At 39.5% G+C, this 18,413-nt stretch overlaps 2 long non-coding RNA genes across 5 annotated transcripts in view; one reads left to right on the forward strand and one right to left on the reverse strand.

Annotated features, from left to right (window-relative positions):
• Window positions 1-261: 261 nt before the first annotated feature.
• On the reverse strand, window positions 262-17,827 carry LOC140701134 (uncharacterized). 2 transcript variants are annotated; one of them, XR_012080027.1, is made up of 7 exons: window positions 17,705-17,827; window positions 16,527-16,600; window positions 14,308-14,479; window positions 4,152-4,275; window positions 3,888-4,025; window positions 2,897-3,105; window positions 262-353 (listed from the first exon to the last, which is right to left on the reverse strand). It is a non-coding gene; the product is annotated as an uncharacterized lncRNA (long non-coding RNA). The 2 variants fall into 2 exon arrangements; XR_012080026.1 differs by lacking the exon at window positions 262-353 and having other exon boundaries at window positions 1,709-3,105.
• The window catches only part of LOC140701133 (uncharacterized), a 52,278-nt gene continuing 51,362 nt past the window's right edge, over window positions 17,498-18,413 (forward strand). For all 3 annotated transcript variants that reach the window (XR_012080022.1, XR_012080023.1, XR_012080025.1), the window contains exons 1-2: window positions 17,498-17,552; window positions 17,773-17,869. This is a non-coding gene — a long non-coding RNA (uncharacterized lncRNA). The remainder of the gene's footprint in view (window positions 17,553-17,772; window positions 17,870-18,413) is intronic.

The raw sequence follows: 18,413 nt of genomic DNA on the forward strand, positions 1-18,413 counted from the left end.
AAAGCAGTTGTCCCCGGGGAAGCTATTCCTTCCCTCACCCCCTTTTAATCTTTCTCACTGGTAGTTATCAGAGGTTCTAGCCCAACCACTAACACTTCAGGGAATATGGGGGCAGAAACAGGTAAGAAACTGGCAATAAAAGAGTACTGGGAAGAAACCATAAATTTACTCCTTTGCCAACTGCAGTGAGGACAAACCCACTTTATTTTGTTCAAGCACTATTCCTTGATGGGGAAAAAGTAGATACATTGAAAGGAAAATACATGAAGAGGAGATTCTAGTGTTTTCATCTGATCACTCAGCCTTTTGTTCTTAAATTCCCCTGTGAGCTCTTGCTGGAAGCCAGAAAGTTGCTTCACGGAATAAAAAGAACAGAAATAAAAGAGTCAAAAGGGAGTGAGATAATTAGGTGGGGACACATTCTTATAAATTTTATTCTTGAAACATGGAGTGTAAATAATTATATAAGAAAGTGAAATATGAGTAAATATGGGTATTACAACCTCCTTTGGAAATTGGACTCATACTGTTTAAAGTCATTTTAATAATCTTGCGGTTTATTCTATAATGTGTTTTCCAAATTGCCCTAGAAAGCCTCAAGGCACACGTACAACAAGATCATTCAGCAAAGCTCTTTAAACAACTGATAATAATAATAAAATGAAAATTGCCTGCATCTTATCCTAACCCACAGTAAGATCATTCTTTGCCCTTGTATGGCATTTGCCTTAAAGTGACTGACCCCTGGGTAAGGATTAATTAAATCCCACAACTGGAATGAAGGGCAAAATTCCAGACAAGTACAATTAAATCCTGTTATAAAGCACCTTTTTACTTCACAGATTGAATTACACCTGGGTCAGATTATGCCCTTGGTGTCCGTGAGAATGCCACACATGTCTTTCACTTTATAACCAAATGCTTATGACACAAGCTTATCTTTTGTCCTGGAGGACAATTAAATGCCTGACTCAAGAACATTTTGCTTTTGTTTTTTTCCTTTATCCTATGCTGCCTCTCAGCTCCTAGTCCCCAGGTGTTGTCCATCTAATCCTACATTTAAAGCATTGCAGCATTTGACACAATGATACAATAATTAATTTCCCAAACTCAACTGCTTCCCATTTTTCCAATCTGTCTTCAGTGAAAGAACTGAACAAAATGTGTCCCACATCCTGGAGGAAAAGCTACTTCAGCTGAGCATTAAGAGATGGGTCTTTTTTCCTGCCTTCAGTACTGGATTTTATTTAGTTATGTTGTATTTCTGGAAACTATATTTTTTAAAAGACATAATTCCCCTGTAATTGGAACTTGCAGTCTGCAGGGCATATGTCTTCCAGGAGCTGGACAGAGAGGCTCAAGCAGGAAACAGCCAAATATCCACCAGATGGTAAATGCTAGTGCATTAAGTCACCACTGTTCTCTATTACATTTGAACAGGAACCTTTAAATGGAACATAACCCATTGGGATAACTCTGCCTTCTTTTTCAGCCACCCTTCAGGCCTTCATGTCTTATTTCCTCTCTGCCAAGTTACATCTGACCCCCCATTTCGCTGATCAGTTAGACCCCATTAACATCATCTGTCACGTGCAGAATGTGCTTTCAGGATCATGGCCGAATCAAAGAGCTTCCTTGCTCACCTGGGACAGATACAAAGTCTAGCTTAAATGGAAAGACATGGTGGTGTGCAAATAAGAAACAGAAATCACAGATCTGGCTTATTATGGCTTCAAACCACCTGTGGCTGAATCAACCAAAGTGAAGCATTTAGACAGGGGTTTTCTGAAAAGTCTTCAAAGAGGTTGAAAGCTTGAGAATATGTTTTCAACGTTAAAATGTAAAGACTTGAAGAGACCGGCTCAGTGAGACAAGGGTATTCTGGGAGCAGGGAAGAATCTTCAGAATGACATAAGCACGAGGGGGTGAACTGCTGTGGGCATGCACAACTTTGATTGGCTGGAAAAGATACAAATCCAAAACAGACAGGCTTTTCCTACAGCCTCTCCAGAGAGATGATAAGTAAATATCTCCTTGAAAGAGGAATTGCTCTTGTGTTATGTTGTATTTAGTGAAGCATATTATAGATTCTCAGACGCCTCTTCTGACTCAAGTGATAAAAATGATAGATAACATTTCCACATTGCTAATCTCTAAAGAACAAGGAGTTGCTAATTGTCTTATTGCTTATCTGTTTCTCACAGGAACTACAGAAGGACATGATATCCATGGAAGTTTGTAAGTAAGCAAGGAGTTAATACAGAGATGATTCTAAAAAGCCCCTCCTTTCAACAAGAACGGAGCGGGTTAGGCGTCCAAAGGTTAGACATTGAAAGAACTTTTCGTGCTGTTACACAACATGAATCTGTTTCTGGGATTCATGAAACCTCCATCAGCCTTGGCACTGCTCGCCCCATAGCCAGAGCACAAATCCACTTCTCAGGTTGAGCCCACAGAATTCTCCAGTCATCACACAGTGACAGTCCTTCTTTATCATTCGCTCAAGAAGTCCCTCTCCTAAACCATATCACTAAATCCTGAGTGGAACTGAGAATTTCTTCTCCTTTGACTGCTGCCTTCTTCATCACAGATGTTCTCATTAAGGACGTCTGGGCCAGTGTTGCAGAGAGTGGGGATCCCAAGGAGCCTCCTTTCTCAGGGTTCTGGTCCACCAGCCTTACCTCAAAACCGCATCAGTGGCCTAAGGAGCTCAGGGCTCAGCATGAGGGCTTTGCCTCAGAGCCTCTGTCTTGTTCTCCAGGACATAAAATAAAGGCCTGCTGGCTTTCATCTCTCAGAGAATGTTCTCTTGGCTCATCTTCACTCAGACTAAAAGCAGTAGAGCGGAGGCACCATAAACAAATGAATTTGCTTTATCGTCCACTTTCTCACTTACTCAACAAACACTGTTTAGTCCTTCCTCTGCGCAGGACAGGATGCTAGGTTTTACTGGGAGTGAGGCGTGAAGGCAGAGGTCTCTGGGAGGACCGGAAGGCTCTCTGAGACTTGTCACATGTATGGAGATCACACAACTCCTCTGCTGCCTGCCCTGGTCTGGAAGTTCTTTGGTTCAAGCATGTGTAGAAAATGGGAGGGCTCAGGGTCCTTGAGGGCCAAAACAAAAAGATGAATTTACTTACAAAACAGAAAGAGACTCACAGACATTGAAAACAAACTTAATGGTTACCGAAGGAGAAAGGGGGTGAGGGATAAATTAGGATTTGGGGATTAACAGATGCACACTACTACATATAAAGTAGATAAACAACAAGGTCCTACTGTATAGCCCAGGGAAATATGCTCAATAGCTTGTAATAACCTATAATAGAAAAGAATATGAAAAGGAATATATATGTGTGTGTATATATAATTGAGTCACTTTGCTTACACCTGAAACTAAGACAACATTGTAAATTAACTATACTTCAATTGAAAAAAAAAACTATAGGATAAAGGAACTGAATGAGAGAGAAATTTAGAAAAGACAGTTATAAGCCTCTTATTACATCACATTCTAAACAGGAGTCCTCCTCTTTTAACTTCAGACAAAACTTAACTCCAGATGTCAGTCTTTGAGCAGACCACCATAAGCCTAGTCCTCACTGAGCAAGCCCTCTCAACCACACTTATGCAGATAAATTTCCTACTTAGACATTAGCTGAAACTGTTGAATAAACAGATAAAGGAGGTAGGAATACCCATCCTTTATTCGAGAGTGTGAAATAAGCAAAAAAGAGAAAGCAGTGTTCATTTGTTCTTGCTCTCTCTTTCTTTTTTTTTCCCAAAGAAGCAGGATGCACCACTCTATTTTCTTAGAAAAGAAATAAAAACTGAGTAGATAAGTGATGTGTCTTTTAAAGATGGTGCCAAGCCAGATGAGAAGCCACCTCTCCTTTGAAGTTTTGACTTGCATGAATTCCTCATCATCACCTTGAGAAAGTTCCTCTTTTCTTCTAAGCCCCCAGAATAAGATAAGTTTTTGCTCTGGATTCTTCAGAGCTTCTGGTCCCGAGTGCGAATAGCCACTGGAGTTTGGAGACCAGAAAGTGAGATAAATTTTAGGGTTTCCCTTAAGGGACACAAAACTTATCTTTATGCAAAAGAAAAACCACTAAATATTTCCCCCTCCCTCTCCCTCTCCTCTCACATACACAGAGGCTGGGTGTTGGCGATGTTAGGACCTCTTCCAAGAAGACAGAAATGGCTGAATCTAACAATTCATCTTTAGAAGAAAATAGATGGTTATATAATATGCTTTGCGAGTTAGAAGAATTCCTAGAAAGAAAAAATAATAATCAATTGATGATGCAAATTAATTGTTGCCACTTATTGCCTGTTTTTTTTTCTTTGCACAGAAGGTAATTAAGATGACGCCGGCAAAAGCTGCCTTGATTGTTTACAGAAATCGGAACTAAGTCATCAGCTTCTTCCTTGCAAAGCAATGCGATCTCGCCCCTTCCGTCTTCCATTATTTCCTCCAGCTGCCTTTCCTGTTGGGTGATGCTGCGCTATTTGTTGAGTCAGCCTGGCGTGTCTTCCATTTGAAGGCTAGTTGGCAGAGTAGATGGGCTTTTGAGATTCACTCTCATCCATCAACCTGGCAGGCTTCGCCAGACTAGCCCAGCCAGGCTAACATCAGAGAAAAGAGCAAGCAGCAATCTGCCAGCCACTGCCCTGCATCCTTACACACTCACTTGCCGGAGTCTGTAGGGAATGCTCCCAGCCTCCCATTGTAATCTGGAGTGTGCTAATCTCAGCTTGGAGGTGTACACCCATGCACGTGAAGACACATATATGCACACGTATGCTCATAACGTGCACTTAGAAAAAATCCATTTTACCTACCTCTCTTGTTTTTACCTTACTTCATCAGCAGAAATACTGTGATGAGTCTCCTTAAATGGAAAGACCTATGGTACACTTTTTCTCTTTCAATCAACAGCACAGAGATGAAGTCTGTTCTATGGGTTCAGACTTTCTGCACAAGGTGAAAGGGTGGCCGTCACATAAAAGTGATCAGGAGAAATGTTTGGAGAAACAGTACTTTTTTTCTAGTTTAACTTCAGTGAATAGGAAGAAACACTGCCAGTGTGGGTTGGCATGACAACTCTTCTGCTAGACTTGGCAAAATTGCCTCCCCACCCTACTCCCCACCCCTGAGTTTCAGATTTGCGCTCCCACAAAAATTTTCCAGCCACACTGTTTGGAAGATGGAATAAAAACTATTAAGGTGCCATTTAAATCTCAGTGGTTTACTGAAAGGATTGACATTTGCTGAACTTGTTTTTATGGAGGAATACTTCAAACTTATTTTTACCCAAGATAGAAAGCAGACTAATCTCCAGCACTGATTGCCAGGAGAAATGCCACTTGCATAACCCAGATGTTAACCTAACCGACAGAAGCAACCTCCACCACCTGACCCCTAGGTGCCCAGATATTTTAAGTGTGAAGATTCCTGGTGCTTTTCTTTAGGAAGGTGAACACATCCACTACCAGAATGGAGTTCCTGAATTCAGGGTTCCTTGATGGTAGCAACCACCAGATGTTTGTTCAACGTACACTTTTCCTTAATGCAATTTCTGACTCCAAAAATGTGTGCCTGGAGCTCCGAGGCACTTACATTTTTAACAAGTTCTTTAGGTGGCACAGAATCATTTCTTCATTGCATTGCAGGCTAGAGGTAAAACTAGATCTAGATCCAGGTTTGTTGACTACCAACAATATTAATTCTACACTTTATTCAGTTTTGTTGAGGAAAAATAGCAACAAAAAGTTACCAGGCAAGGAAATACAGGACAGTGTATCTTTAAGGCAAGTGTATTTACTGAAGCTTGGCAGTGAAATCTGAGAATATTACTGAGCTGTCATTTAAGACTCTAGTTTAATGAGTAGTTTACTCTAGTTTATGAGTAGTTCATCTAATTTTCATAACTGTTTTCAACTTTTAAAGTTTTTGTTAAAACTATGATATCCTTCTACACAGTTTAGAGTATAAATCTCCAGAGTGCAAAACTTAAGATTTCATAGTCCAATAATAACAAAAATTTCAGAAATCTAGCATAACTTGCTTCAGACCTCCAGTTCCTTCTTTATTCCATATTCTGGGAGCTCTGGGAGCTCATAGGTTTCTCAAGGGGAGGAGTCTAGTTTGTCATATGCCAGCGGACGAGGTCTAGCCCTGTCCCCTGTTCCTGTAGTATGCACCAGTTCAGGACATGGTCTTGCCTTGATCATAATGACATTTTAGGGGTAAGCTGGTCCATTTCCCCAGTATTACCATCAGTAGGAGGGGCCCCTAGCCACTTTGGCTAGGACCCTTTGCATTCAAGTCCATATAACTTCCTCTCTCAGACCCTAGGCTGCCCCAGATTAGATCTAGGCAGAGCCTGGAGTGAAATTTGGTGGCAGAGTCTGTGCTCCAGGACACCCTACAGTGAAATATATTTTAAAGGCAGCCCAGAAATAGAAGCATTTTATCTATCTATCTATCTATCTATCTATCTATCTATCTATCTATCTATATTTGCTTATAAAAATCAGTTTTAATTCTAGCATTTTCTTAAATTCCACTAGCTTCTATCTCTCTCTTTATGATGTCCTGTTTCATTTATTCATTTCACAAAACAAATTCTTACAATGATTTTGATACAGTTAGATACAGGCTGGAGATACACAGTGAAAACTTTCATGTCCTAAAGGAGCTCATGGTCCAACTGGAAATATAGAAAAGACTCAAAAGCAGAATAAGGGAGTCCTTGAGGGACAAATAATGAACTAGAGACAAGGGGAAGAGGGACCCTATGTCAGGCTGAACACCAAGGAGGCCTCATACAGGGGGATGATGAGCTGAGGTCTGCAGGAGGAGGAGTTGGTCAGGTGAGAAAGTTGGGTGCAGAGGTAGCCAGAGTGAGGCTGGCACACTTCAGCAGGAAAGCCAGCACCTGGCAAACACAGACCAGACTGGGGTTTAGGACAGGGCATCAGACTTATACTGTGGATCCCTCGGGTAGTCTGATGACGTCTATGAACCTTGTGGTAGGCAGAATAATGCCCCCCAAAGATGTCTGTATCTTAATCCCCAGAACCTGTGAATATGACAAAGGAGAATTAAAGCTGCAGATAGAAGTAAGATTGCTAATTAAAATAGGGAGATTGTTCTGGATTATCCAAATGAGTCCAATGCAAAGGTCTTTAAAAATGGAAAAGGGTGGAAGGGAAGTTTGGAGCAATATGATTTGAGAAGGACTCAAATCTGGCGTTGAAGATGGAGGAAGAGAGTCGTGAGCCCAGGAATGCGAGCAGCTCCATGAGCTAGAAAAGCCCAGCAGGCAGATTCACCTCTAGGAAGGACACAGCCCAGCTGACACGGTGAGTCCAGCCCCATGAGACCCACTTCAGACTTCTGACCTCCAGAACATTAAGACATTAATTTGTGTTGTTTTAGTTCCTGGTTATTTCTTAGAGTAGCAATAGAAAATTAGTACAGACCTCTTCATGGAATGCTTGTAAATGAATAGTATTATAATGGAAAGCAGCTATGTTGAAATTATCAAAATATTTTAAAGTGGCATAATATATATATTATATATGTGTGTATTTTTATTAATGCACTAAGATTTTGTGAAATAATCACTACAATTTTGAAGCAGTGATGGTCATAAACAATATTTTGAGATGAAACAACTGCAGCATGACATAAAATTACCTGTGATTTCTAACTGGGATGGTCACAAGTACTGGTAACATTATTGTAGTTTGTTGCTTACATTCATAATTGAAGGAAATGCCAAATTTCCATCAGAGGTTAGTAAAAATAAATATGCAATTTTCCCATTTAAGTTCTGGAATTCTGTCTGGATATCCATTAACCTCATTAAGAATTCCTGATGTAGAGAGGAGGTTGGCTGTGGTTAAAGCAAATTATTTCAGGGCAAGCACGTTGGACCATAGGCAGCATCCTGAAAGGAGTAAACACAGGAACCAACAGCCCAAGATGGACTTGTAACCCAGGAATGAAACCAAGAAGATGAGAGCGACAGAGCCTCGTTCTCAAACCCAGGCCACACCTGTGGGGCTGTGACACACCAGGCTGGGGAGACAGACACCCAGAAGCTATGATCACTCCTAAGCAGCCTCTTACTGGGTTGAAGTCAGGGGTGTAAGTAGGTCATAGACTATTTACTTTGCCCACGAATTAGTATTATGATTACTATTTTATATTTTTATTTTTCAATTGTATGATTTTAAACAAGGAAGTGAACATAGCTTAGACACACTGATTCTTGACAATTCCATTATCCCAGAAAGTATTCTTGTGTCCTTTCCTAATCAAAATCTGACCTCCCCTTATAAAAGCAACCACTGCTCCTATTTCTATCGCCATTCGTTAGTCTTGGGTGTTCTTGAACTTCATATGAATGGAATTTATGGTATGTGCTATCTCCCATCTGGCTTCTTTCACTCAATATAATGTCATCAAGATTGATCCATGTTATTGGTGCATGTCGACAGTGTTTTCCCTTTTATTGCTAAATAGTATTCCACTGCATGGATACATCACGATTTTTATATATTCTTTTATTGATGGACATTTGATGGAAATAATTGCTGTTTTTTTCAGGAGTATTTTTCGGCTACTATGCCAGCAAGGTAGAAGAATTCACCCTGCTTTACTTCACTTAAATGTACTAAACTTGGGCAACTCCTTCCCAACGTTTGATGTCAAATTTTTAAACTTAGTTATTTGAATGGGTCTGAAATGGTATCTCACTGTGGTTTTAAATTTGCATTTCTCTGATGGACATTGTTGTTGAGCACAACACAACCTTACTTGCCACTGCCTTTCGATCTTGTCAGTATTTGAGCTGTGAGGAAGTCGGGCTACAGTTGCAGGTATTTTTGGTTCACCCTTAGATTCAACTCAGTCAGAGTCCTGGAATCCAGTTACCATGGGAGAGTAAGGTTTTATGTTATTTCCTCTCTACTTACATCCTCTTTACTATTGCCCTCTCAGCAAAATTTGGTTTAGAGGGAGAATTATTGAGCCAGTTCTGTTCATCAAGGCTTCCTGTGTTTGCTGCTCTTTGCTAGCTCCTTAGAAAAGTGTGATTTAAATTTCATATGGATTTTTCTCCGTGTAAAATTGGAAACAGAGGGCTTTCATATGCTTATGTATCCTAGCTGGAAACAACAGTCTTTTCTTTCTACCTTTTTCTAGTTTTTAATTAGAAAACTAATTGACAACAATTAAAAATTAGGAAAACCCAAAGACATATGAAGATTTCCAGCTTTCGTTGATAGTAAGTTCTCTTGAATTCATTAGGTCTGCAGCCCTCTATGCAGTGATTAGTCACAGCCAAGCAGAGGCTTCTTCTTCACTCGAGATGGGCATCCCCCTACTTCAACCCAGCTCTCTCCACTTCCATCATCCAGCCCAAGCCACACTACCTGTGACTCCTGGTCTTTTGGATATTCATCACCACATCTTTCCATCAGGGCTGAAGGAGAGTCCTTCAGCAGGGTTTTTTAGCCAAATTCTGATTCTTTTAAACCCAAAGGCAATAAAAATTAGGTCAAAAACATCTCAAGTGACTGATAATCTTTTCTGGTTCAAGTCTCTGATCATATTTGGCAAGTAATTTTTCTCCCTGATAAAAAATCAGGAATAACTGCAAATAGGTATCTTGATTTAGGATAGAATGTCTCTGCTCTGGAATGATAGAGGTGCTCAGAGACTAGAGAAATTACCTTTACATTTGCATGCTTTGAGCTGTTAGCCCTGAAGTACTGTCTGATGATGGACAGGTGACAATGAAACATACTGGACAATAGTTTTGACATTTCTTTCAACACAACATCAATCAGTATGTCCCAACTTAGTTTACAAGTCACCATTATAGGAGCTTCTTGCTGTAAAATTCCCTACTCCTGGGACTTCTAATTAGAATCTATTTCAAACAAGAAGTCCCAGCTTGTTTCTTATGTTCCTCTCACTTTCTGAACTTGGGAAGCTCCCAAACTATGCCCAAGTTTAGAACATTTAAGTGAAGTCAAGCAGGATGAATTCTCAAAAAAAATCTTTTTATCCAAAATAGAAGTGAGCCTCCTATTGGAAGGTCACCAGTAAAGATCTATCAAGTAAACAAAATTTAAAACTCATAGTTAGAACTTAAATGATATGCTTTAACCAGCATCAAAATTCATTCCTGTAACTAAACTATCATTTTGTATGACTGTTCTACAACCAGTCAAGAGCTTTTTGGGGCTAGAGACTATGTCTTTTTCATCATATGACCTCAGCACCAAGCCCACTGCCAGGCATCTAGTGGAAGTTCAATGAATAGATTGTAAGCAGTAGTCTTTTCTGAATAATGCTGGATGTGAGTTCAGAAAAAAGCCAGGGAGCTCACAAGCGTACACTTGCTGATTTCTGAAAGGAATGGGTTAAAAGATTTCAAAATTACATGTCTTGTAACACACCTAGAATATTCCAGAATATATTAAGATTTTGGTCCTAGTAAGGATTGGTGTGGGGAGAGTGAGGGAGAACTCTGCAGAAAGAACGTTCTCATCCTTTGTTAGTTGTGATTCCACAGCTCTCCAGAAACTAGCTCTCCTTTGGTAAAACTCAGGGTTCACTCAGTGGGCATTCATAGGTCACCCCATATTCTAAGGGCAAGAACAGGAGGGAAGGTAATGCTGAATGGATGGGTTCCTTAGACCTTAGGTATCTGAAGCCCTGAACCTTTCATGGTGACGTTTTGCAATGTGTGTTTTTTGCTTCATTGAGAGCCACGTCCAATTCTTAATAGCCCATTGTTGAAGCAGCATCTCTGCTTCCTATTTCTCAATTCTAAATACCTTGGCAAGGTCTGCACATTCTCTCTCCATGTTACCCATAGATCTGTTTACCGGAGAGTCTGATATTTCTTAAGTAATGCCTGAGATGCCAAATTAGCTTGAACTGCTTCCTCTTACTTATTTTTGTATAATGTTGATTTCAATTTAATGCTAATGTTTTTAAAAATGGAAACAAAGATAACCAGGAAAACCTGATTGTAAATCAGGTTATAAATGGATAGAAGACTGGGCTTTAAGGCAGACCATGAGAGGGTAGGTTACTGGGTCCCTTGCTATCTCAGTTGTAGCAACTGTCAAAGAGGAAGATGAAGTTTAATGTTACCTTGCCATTTTACAATTGACACTAAAAATGAAATTTCCCACCAGCCTTTAATTTTTTAAATAAATATTTTATTGATGTTGAACATCTATAAAGAAAAGGGCACAATTATGGTTCTCTTGCTTAAAGAATTATCCCCAAAAAAACTCAAGCATCTAAGCATCACTTCATGAGGAAATCAATCACTACCAGCATTCAAAGCCCTCCTCATGGCTCACCCAGTCAAGACGCTCTTGGTCCTCCCCAAACATAACTCTATCTTTACTTCTACACCACATATTACTTGGCTTTTGAACATTATAAAAAGGATATTATACCACATATATTTTTATGTCTGTAAGCCATATATTGGTGATAATCAAAATTCAGATTTATCAACATAGATGACCAGAGTATTGGGCCTTTGTTTCTATACCTTTGTATCATTAAGGATTATTCAGGGAGGGAAAAAATGACCATGCATTTTGAGTGAAGAGATACTTAATATAAAAAAATTTAGAAAGAATTGGAAGAGTTGAGGGAGCAAAGGTCAAGAGTCCGTTTTAGGAGACCTAGAGATGCACAGTGATGGCAGGGAAGCCACTGCCAATGACCTCAGCTGTTGGTCTAAAGGACCCCCTGTAGCCTAGGGAAACCACCAGCGATGATCTTAGCTCCCTACCCATGGCTGGCACAAGAGAAAAACACCTCTTCTTCCAAATTTCATCTAAGTTTCTATCATTGGCAGATTTATCCCAGAATTCTACTGGCAAGAAACTCAGGAAAATGACATTCTGCATGTGATACAAGAGAGAATACAGAAAGGGGCAATGATGCTGCTGAGCTAAAAACCTCATCTGGCAGAAGCTTAGTTTTAGATTAGCTGATGGAAGAGAATCAGCCTGTCTACATCTCTGACCTGCTAGTCTCTCCTGACTCTTCAGATCCATTTCAACACAAATCCTATAGCACCCTCCTTAGGGAAACTTGAAAGCCTGCTTCTATTTTACTTTTTTTCAAGACCAGTGAATTAGAAGGTCCTTTTATCTTGCAGATTGCACGGGCAGCTTTTAAAGATAAGCAGGCCAGTGTGTACTCATCTGAGGATCCTTGGAATTAGAGCAGAATGCAATTCATCATACTGAATGGAACCACTTCCCACTGACCATGTGTCTCAGATGGCGAGACCATCTCCTAGGGACAGACATAGTTGAAAATAATTACTATTCATTATCCTCTACTAACAGAAACGATTTTCTCCCCTCACCTAGTTTCCAATGTTAGAAGCTGTCCTGTCCTCACAGAGGAATTACCAGAGAGCTAGGAGCTGTGTTTGTTTGCTTCTCTGTGCATTTAAGTATCCTGAAAATCTAATCTCCAGAAGGTCCCAGTAACCAGGCAACACAAGACATGCTCCAATTACCAGGTCCTCGATCCACTTTTTCTCTGCTTTTCTAGTTCAAAATAAAGACACCAAAGGCAGAACTGCAGAAATTAGATTTGAATGTTTATTACTGCAAGCAGACAACTGAACTTCCCCCTACTTCTTATTGCTGATCAGAAATTCTGAGATGTATTTTTAAAAAGATTAGAATAACAAATCTCACTTAAGAATAAGATCAGATCTAGTTCCCTGTTTTTCTTATAGAAAAAAAGAGCTTGGAAGGAGATAGCTTTTGTCTGGTGACAGTTTATTTTAACCCAGACGCTTTCCCCATTTGTAATTTAGTCTCACTTGTGTTTTCAGAAGTTTTGCCAATTCGGATGGGTTTCTTGGGCGAGGACTAACAGACAAGGTTAAACACAGCTGTTCTGGTGCCTGAACTCCTTAAGAGTCCAGCAGGACCTGAGCTGGTAAAATAAACTCAGAGAGGGCTGTCTGGACCCATTTTTCTAGAGACAAAAAGAACATAAATAAGCATAGAATCAACAAGCCTCCTGGGCTAAGGTCAGAGGCAAACTGGGGACATGAATTTACAGAGACAGATACTGTCTAAAGTACATTTGCTACAAGACAGTACAGAATTGGACATTCTGGCTTCCAATCATCAGAGTATCACAAGAAAAAGTGGTCCAGATTGACAATGACCTTGTCAGCTCTTTTACAATAAATGTTTCATTTACTGGGAATTCGGTTATCTGGTTGCAGAAGATAAAAATGACATTGAGATGCAAGGTTTATAATTCTTCAGTGAGCTAAACACACAGTCCTAAGTATGCAGATGAAGGGGGTAATTCTTTTCCCAAATGGTACCTCAATCTCCAGCAATTTACAAAGTATTTTTATACACATCATCCAACCTCCATGGTGCATGCATCCCGGTTACACAGATGAGTTGAACTGAAGACAGTTTCATTTGCCACTTTCCAGGATCTTCCGTTCCCTTCTGGGCAGTATTAGTTTCCATTTGGCCTATTACACATCTTTGTCATTTGGCTCTTCCAGGCACAGAGTAAGAGACAAACAGACTAGAACTACTTAGTCCTAACATCTTAGACTGAATCCCTCAGTCTCCCTTGATTTCAGCTTCTTCAGACGTATGCTGTAGATATGTTGTCAAAATTGTAGTAATTCTCACCAAAAAAATTAGGTGGTAAGAATGCACTGATGTGTCTATGGAGTTTTTCTCCTCGGTGGAAATATAAATTAGTGTGACTTTTTTGTTGCTGTTATGTAATATAATTTTAAATGTAAAATGTTATTTCTAGTAAATAGTTATTCCAATGAGATAGTCACATAAATAGGCAAAGATATACAAAGGTATTAATCACCATTAGAAACAACAGAAACATCCACCGACATGGGCCTATTCCCACAAGAGAATCTTCCCACAAGAGAATTTGTGCATCCACTAAAGAGAATCACGGAGATTTAAATTTGTTGAATTGATGGAGGCACCATGACATATCTTTGAGAGAAAAGGAATTATGAAGCAGCATGGTTGATCTAGTCCCATTTATGTGTAAATCAAAGAAATCCCAGATCCCACTGTGATCTAGTCTTGGCACCATGACATTCACAGAAACAGCCCAGCTACCAAGCGGCTTTACTGAGCAATTTCAGTCTTTGCTTTCAACTTTCAGAAAACATTAAAGACCATACAGTTCCCAACCCACAGTACCACATCTTAAAATATCTTCTGTACCTTTTTCATCCTGTTCTCTTTCACACTATAATAGCTCCTTCCAGAAGGCTCTGTCTCCCCAGCAGCTTTTCCAGTCTCAGCCACAAACTTTTCTCACAGATTGATCAACTCCTCCTCTTCCCATCCCTCTTCCCTCTTTCTTTGGGTCTCTCTCTTCTGTAATTACCATAATCTGAATAATAAGGTAGAAGGAGACAAAAATGGTAAGTGAACAAAATTTCCCTTCCAGAGAGTAAAAAGAAAAGAGATTGACTGTTTATAAACAACAACGTCTTAACCTTGTAGCAAATACAAACTTACTACACTGGTATCTATCATGTATACATACAGAGACGTGTCTGCAAGGATGCTGACAAAATTCTCAACAGTACTGATCTCAGTTGGGATTTCCCTGTGAATTTTGTTTTTAACTTTATGTCTCTCCTCCCATCTCTTTGAATTATTCATGATAAATGTGTTTTGTGTATAACCTGAAATGAGAAATAAACTCATATCAACACGTAGAAAACATGTAATAATGCCCACAGGGAATAATGAATGCAAAAAAAATACACTATTTTAGTACAGAATATATGTATTTTAAATAAATACAGTTGAATTGTCTCTTTCTGTTTTCAACATTAATGTGCTTTATTATTTTGGAATTATTTTAATTACTCCTACATGTTATGGTTGATCAATGTTCTTAACAGTTGAATACTTCCATACATTGCTTAATTTGTTATTTTCCTACCACCAAATTAATCCTGCTTAATTTGTGAATCCACTGCTTTGGGACTTGTACACTGTCTAATGACTCAAACACTTCCAACAAACCAACTGTGATCCTTTTCAGCCATCTGCCCGGAAGTCATCATCTTGTGGGGGTCTCTCCAGTGAATAGGAGGTTAGTATATGTATGTTGGTATCTGTTTCAATCTCTCCACACTTACACACCCCTGTATCTCTTTCAAAACAGATAGCATTTATTTATTTTTATGACTTGTAAGCCAGACAGATTTCCCTGAAAATCAAGGTAGCTACCTCTGCAGTTCCCAAAATTCTGACTCATGAGTCTTTTCTTAGCTGGGGGAATTCTGAAGAGAGGTCTGTAACACATTGCTGGTGGGGCCCAGTCCCACAACTGCTAATAACTAGTGCCAGGCAAATGGTACTCCTGGTTCTTGAGAAAGGAGCCTGTTAGTCAGACTTTCCACCCAGAGATGCTAAGTAGCACCCAGGCTTACAGCTGGAAATTCCATCCTGGGATTCCAGAAGGCAAAATTTGTTACTCAACAACTGTATTTACCTTTCAAAGTTCCTTCAGCATGATAATGAAATAACTGAATCTGCTCTAGTCATAGACAACTTGAAGCAGGTGTCTTTGTGAGGAGAAAAGAAAGAACTGCTGATCAAAATCCTGAAGGATCTTAAAACATTGGAAAAGTGATTGGAAACAAGCTTCATTTAATAGGCTGGTTACGGAACAGAACATTCAAGGGAAAAGTGCCCAAAGGAAGTGGAAGGTGGCTGATTTTTTAACCCCACAGATTCAGGTGTCAGGAAGGGACTATACCCCTCAGTGTTATTACATAAATACTAAGCAACATTTTAATAAATATAAGCAGGAAAAAGATTGATGTGTTTTAAGATGGAGCGTAAAACATCAAAAACCAAAGGCTGAAACAGGAAAGAACGTGGCTTAGGAAGAGGACCCAAGCAACACATGAGGACTGGGCTCTATAACATTTAACAAAACATATCCAACCACGGCCAGCTTCCTGAGGCATTAGGCAGGTGATTCTGTGGGCGGTGAGCCTCTCACATTCCCTGATCAGATACTGAGTGCATCGGATTGTGGAGGTCACAGTCCCTTGGGGGTCACCTGTGAGGAGGGGAGATTGATTTCCCTGCCCCTGGCCAGGCCCATTTATTGGTCCAGTGGCTGTACATTGATACATAGTTATTTTATATACTTCTGTTTTACTTTTTCTTCCTTTAATTATCTCTCTACTGCCAAGAGTTAGTATTTTAATTATTTAATCATCTACCTCCTAGAAATTTTCCAGATTCTCATCTCTTGCTCTAGACCAAGAATCAGAAAACAGCCAAGAGGAAAAGTTGACACTGAAGTCAGTTCACCTCTCTGCTATTCCCTTTTCCCTGGGATCTTAGCCCCTTAAGTCCTAATTGCTTTGCAGGACTGCAACAAGATTTTTTTAAATGGCTTTTTGTCTTACAGTAGGAATGTAGGTGTTCCATCATAGTTGGAAATTGATGACATAGTTTGATGTCATAAACTAGACAGCTGTTCCTGTAAACAGAAAGAACAAATGAACATTAGCCATTCCAGAATCCTATCATTTTGATCTCAGAGACTCTAATTTTTAATTAGTTTGCATTAAATAGTATTTTACATTAGTTCTTTAAATTAGACTATGTCCTTGAGGTTTCTTTTTTTTTTTAATGAACACTTTAGGTGATGAATATCACTTAACTGCAACATTTTCCAGCCTGAAAACTTTGTGGATATATATTAACCCATAATGCTTCTAGGCCTGGACTGTCCTTGTGCTCAAGTTAAACAATTAAATACTTTCTGATGAAAATATTGGCCCTGCCTTAGGATACATCCTTTACCCAACCCCCATGTAAACATGGGGCAGTCACGTGGCCTGATTAAACTCCTCATTATTCATAAATGTCATAAGGAGACGTCAAACTTGCCATTCTCTCAGTTTATTCTTAAAATAGATGTAGGGAACTTCTCTTTATCAGTAGCCAGGAGATTGGGTCCTAAATAGACAATATACTGTGAATTTCCTGTGGAACTTTTTTTTAATAAAAACCTTAGTTCTGAGAAATATCATTCGAGGAAGATTACCATAAATCTGTTAGAGTCCACTCCTTCCTCTTGAATCTAAAAGAGTTAAGGAAGAAAATCAAAGCTTTAGATGTAATAGCTTTGGTGTCTTGTATACCAGCTATGCTTTGCATTGTGCCTCTCTAACTTGCAGACAGGGATCTAAGAAGACGAAGTCATTCTACACTTTTTATTTATCACAGAAATTATTGTTGAGGATGTTGATCTCCATGGGAAATCACAGGAGATGTTCCTCTCAGTTCTCTGTATCAGAAAGAATTGTGCATCTCTGAAAATAAAGGGGGTTGTTTTCATTTATTGGCACTCTAAACATTGTTATCAATTATGTTTCATTTTGTTTGGCAGCTAGGAAGCTCAGAGCCAACTCTGGAACCCTCTTCAGGTGCTGTATTGCAAATATTTTTTGTGTTAAGCTTGTCCCTGGTTTTATTTTATGTTCCTTCAGTTATTCTGTAGCATTGTATATGTGTTTTTAGATACAACTTCAAATAATTTCTGAAATGAAACAAAGGATAAGTAACATGAATAAATGACCTTAAGAGTGGGGATGGGCTGTCCTTGCTTCTCCAATGTTTTTTTTATCTTTTGGATCAACCCTCCAGGCATGGGCAAAGCAGACAGCTGCATCTCTCTACCGCCCCAGCCTCCGAAGCAGTGATTCGCTGGGAGTTTCCACGCTAGCTGTGCAAAGAAAATGAGGTGAGAGGAACATTGAAGGAGCCCATCAACAAGGTCAATCAGTAATTCATAGCAATTGATGGGTTAGAGATCTGTTTTGTGACAGTCTTTCCCAGCTCGTAAATTTTATTTAATTCTATAATTCTATGAGCAGTCATTAAACTTACAGGTTAATTCTAGTTTTGTTAGTCTTGCGACCATTCTCGGTGTTTCTTGAAGCCCTTATCTGTAGGAGTTCCTGCTGCTCAGATTCTTCCAGAAGGTTTTGTCCAACATTAAAATCTGAATGAAGACTCCCTGCCCCTGTTCCCACGTCTCCACAGCACAACAAAAATGAGGTTAGCAGCACTCCTGGATCAGCCACCCTAGCCCCTATAGAAGTGATTCTTAAAGTGAGTGGGAGGGGAGGGGGACATTAAACGTATCTGCTCTTTTGAGAATCCTAAATATAGGATTATATTGAAAATGTAATCAACTTCAGAATTATTTGCTTCCTCTAAAACTTTCCTGTGAATCTTTATTTGAGGCAGGGTATAAAAAAATGAAAATATTCTCCTTTTTTATG

The sequence above is a fragment of the Vicugna pacos genome, chromosome 14, assembly GCF_048564905.1.
Source record: "Vicugna pacos chromosome 14, VicPac4, whole genome shotgun sequence".
NCBI classification, from domain to species: domain Eukaryota; kingdom Metazoa; phylum Chordata; class Mammalia; order Artiodactyla; family Camelidae; genus Vicugna; species Vicugna pacos.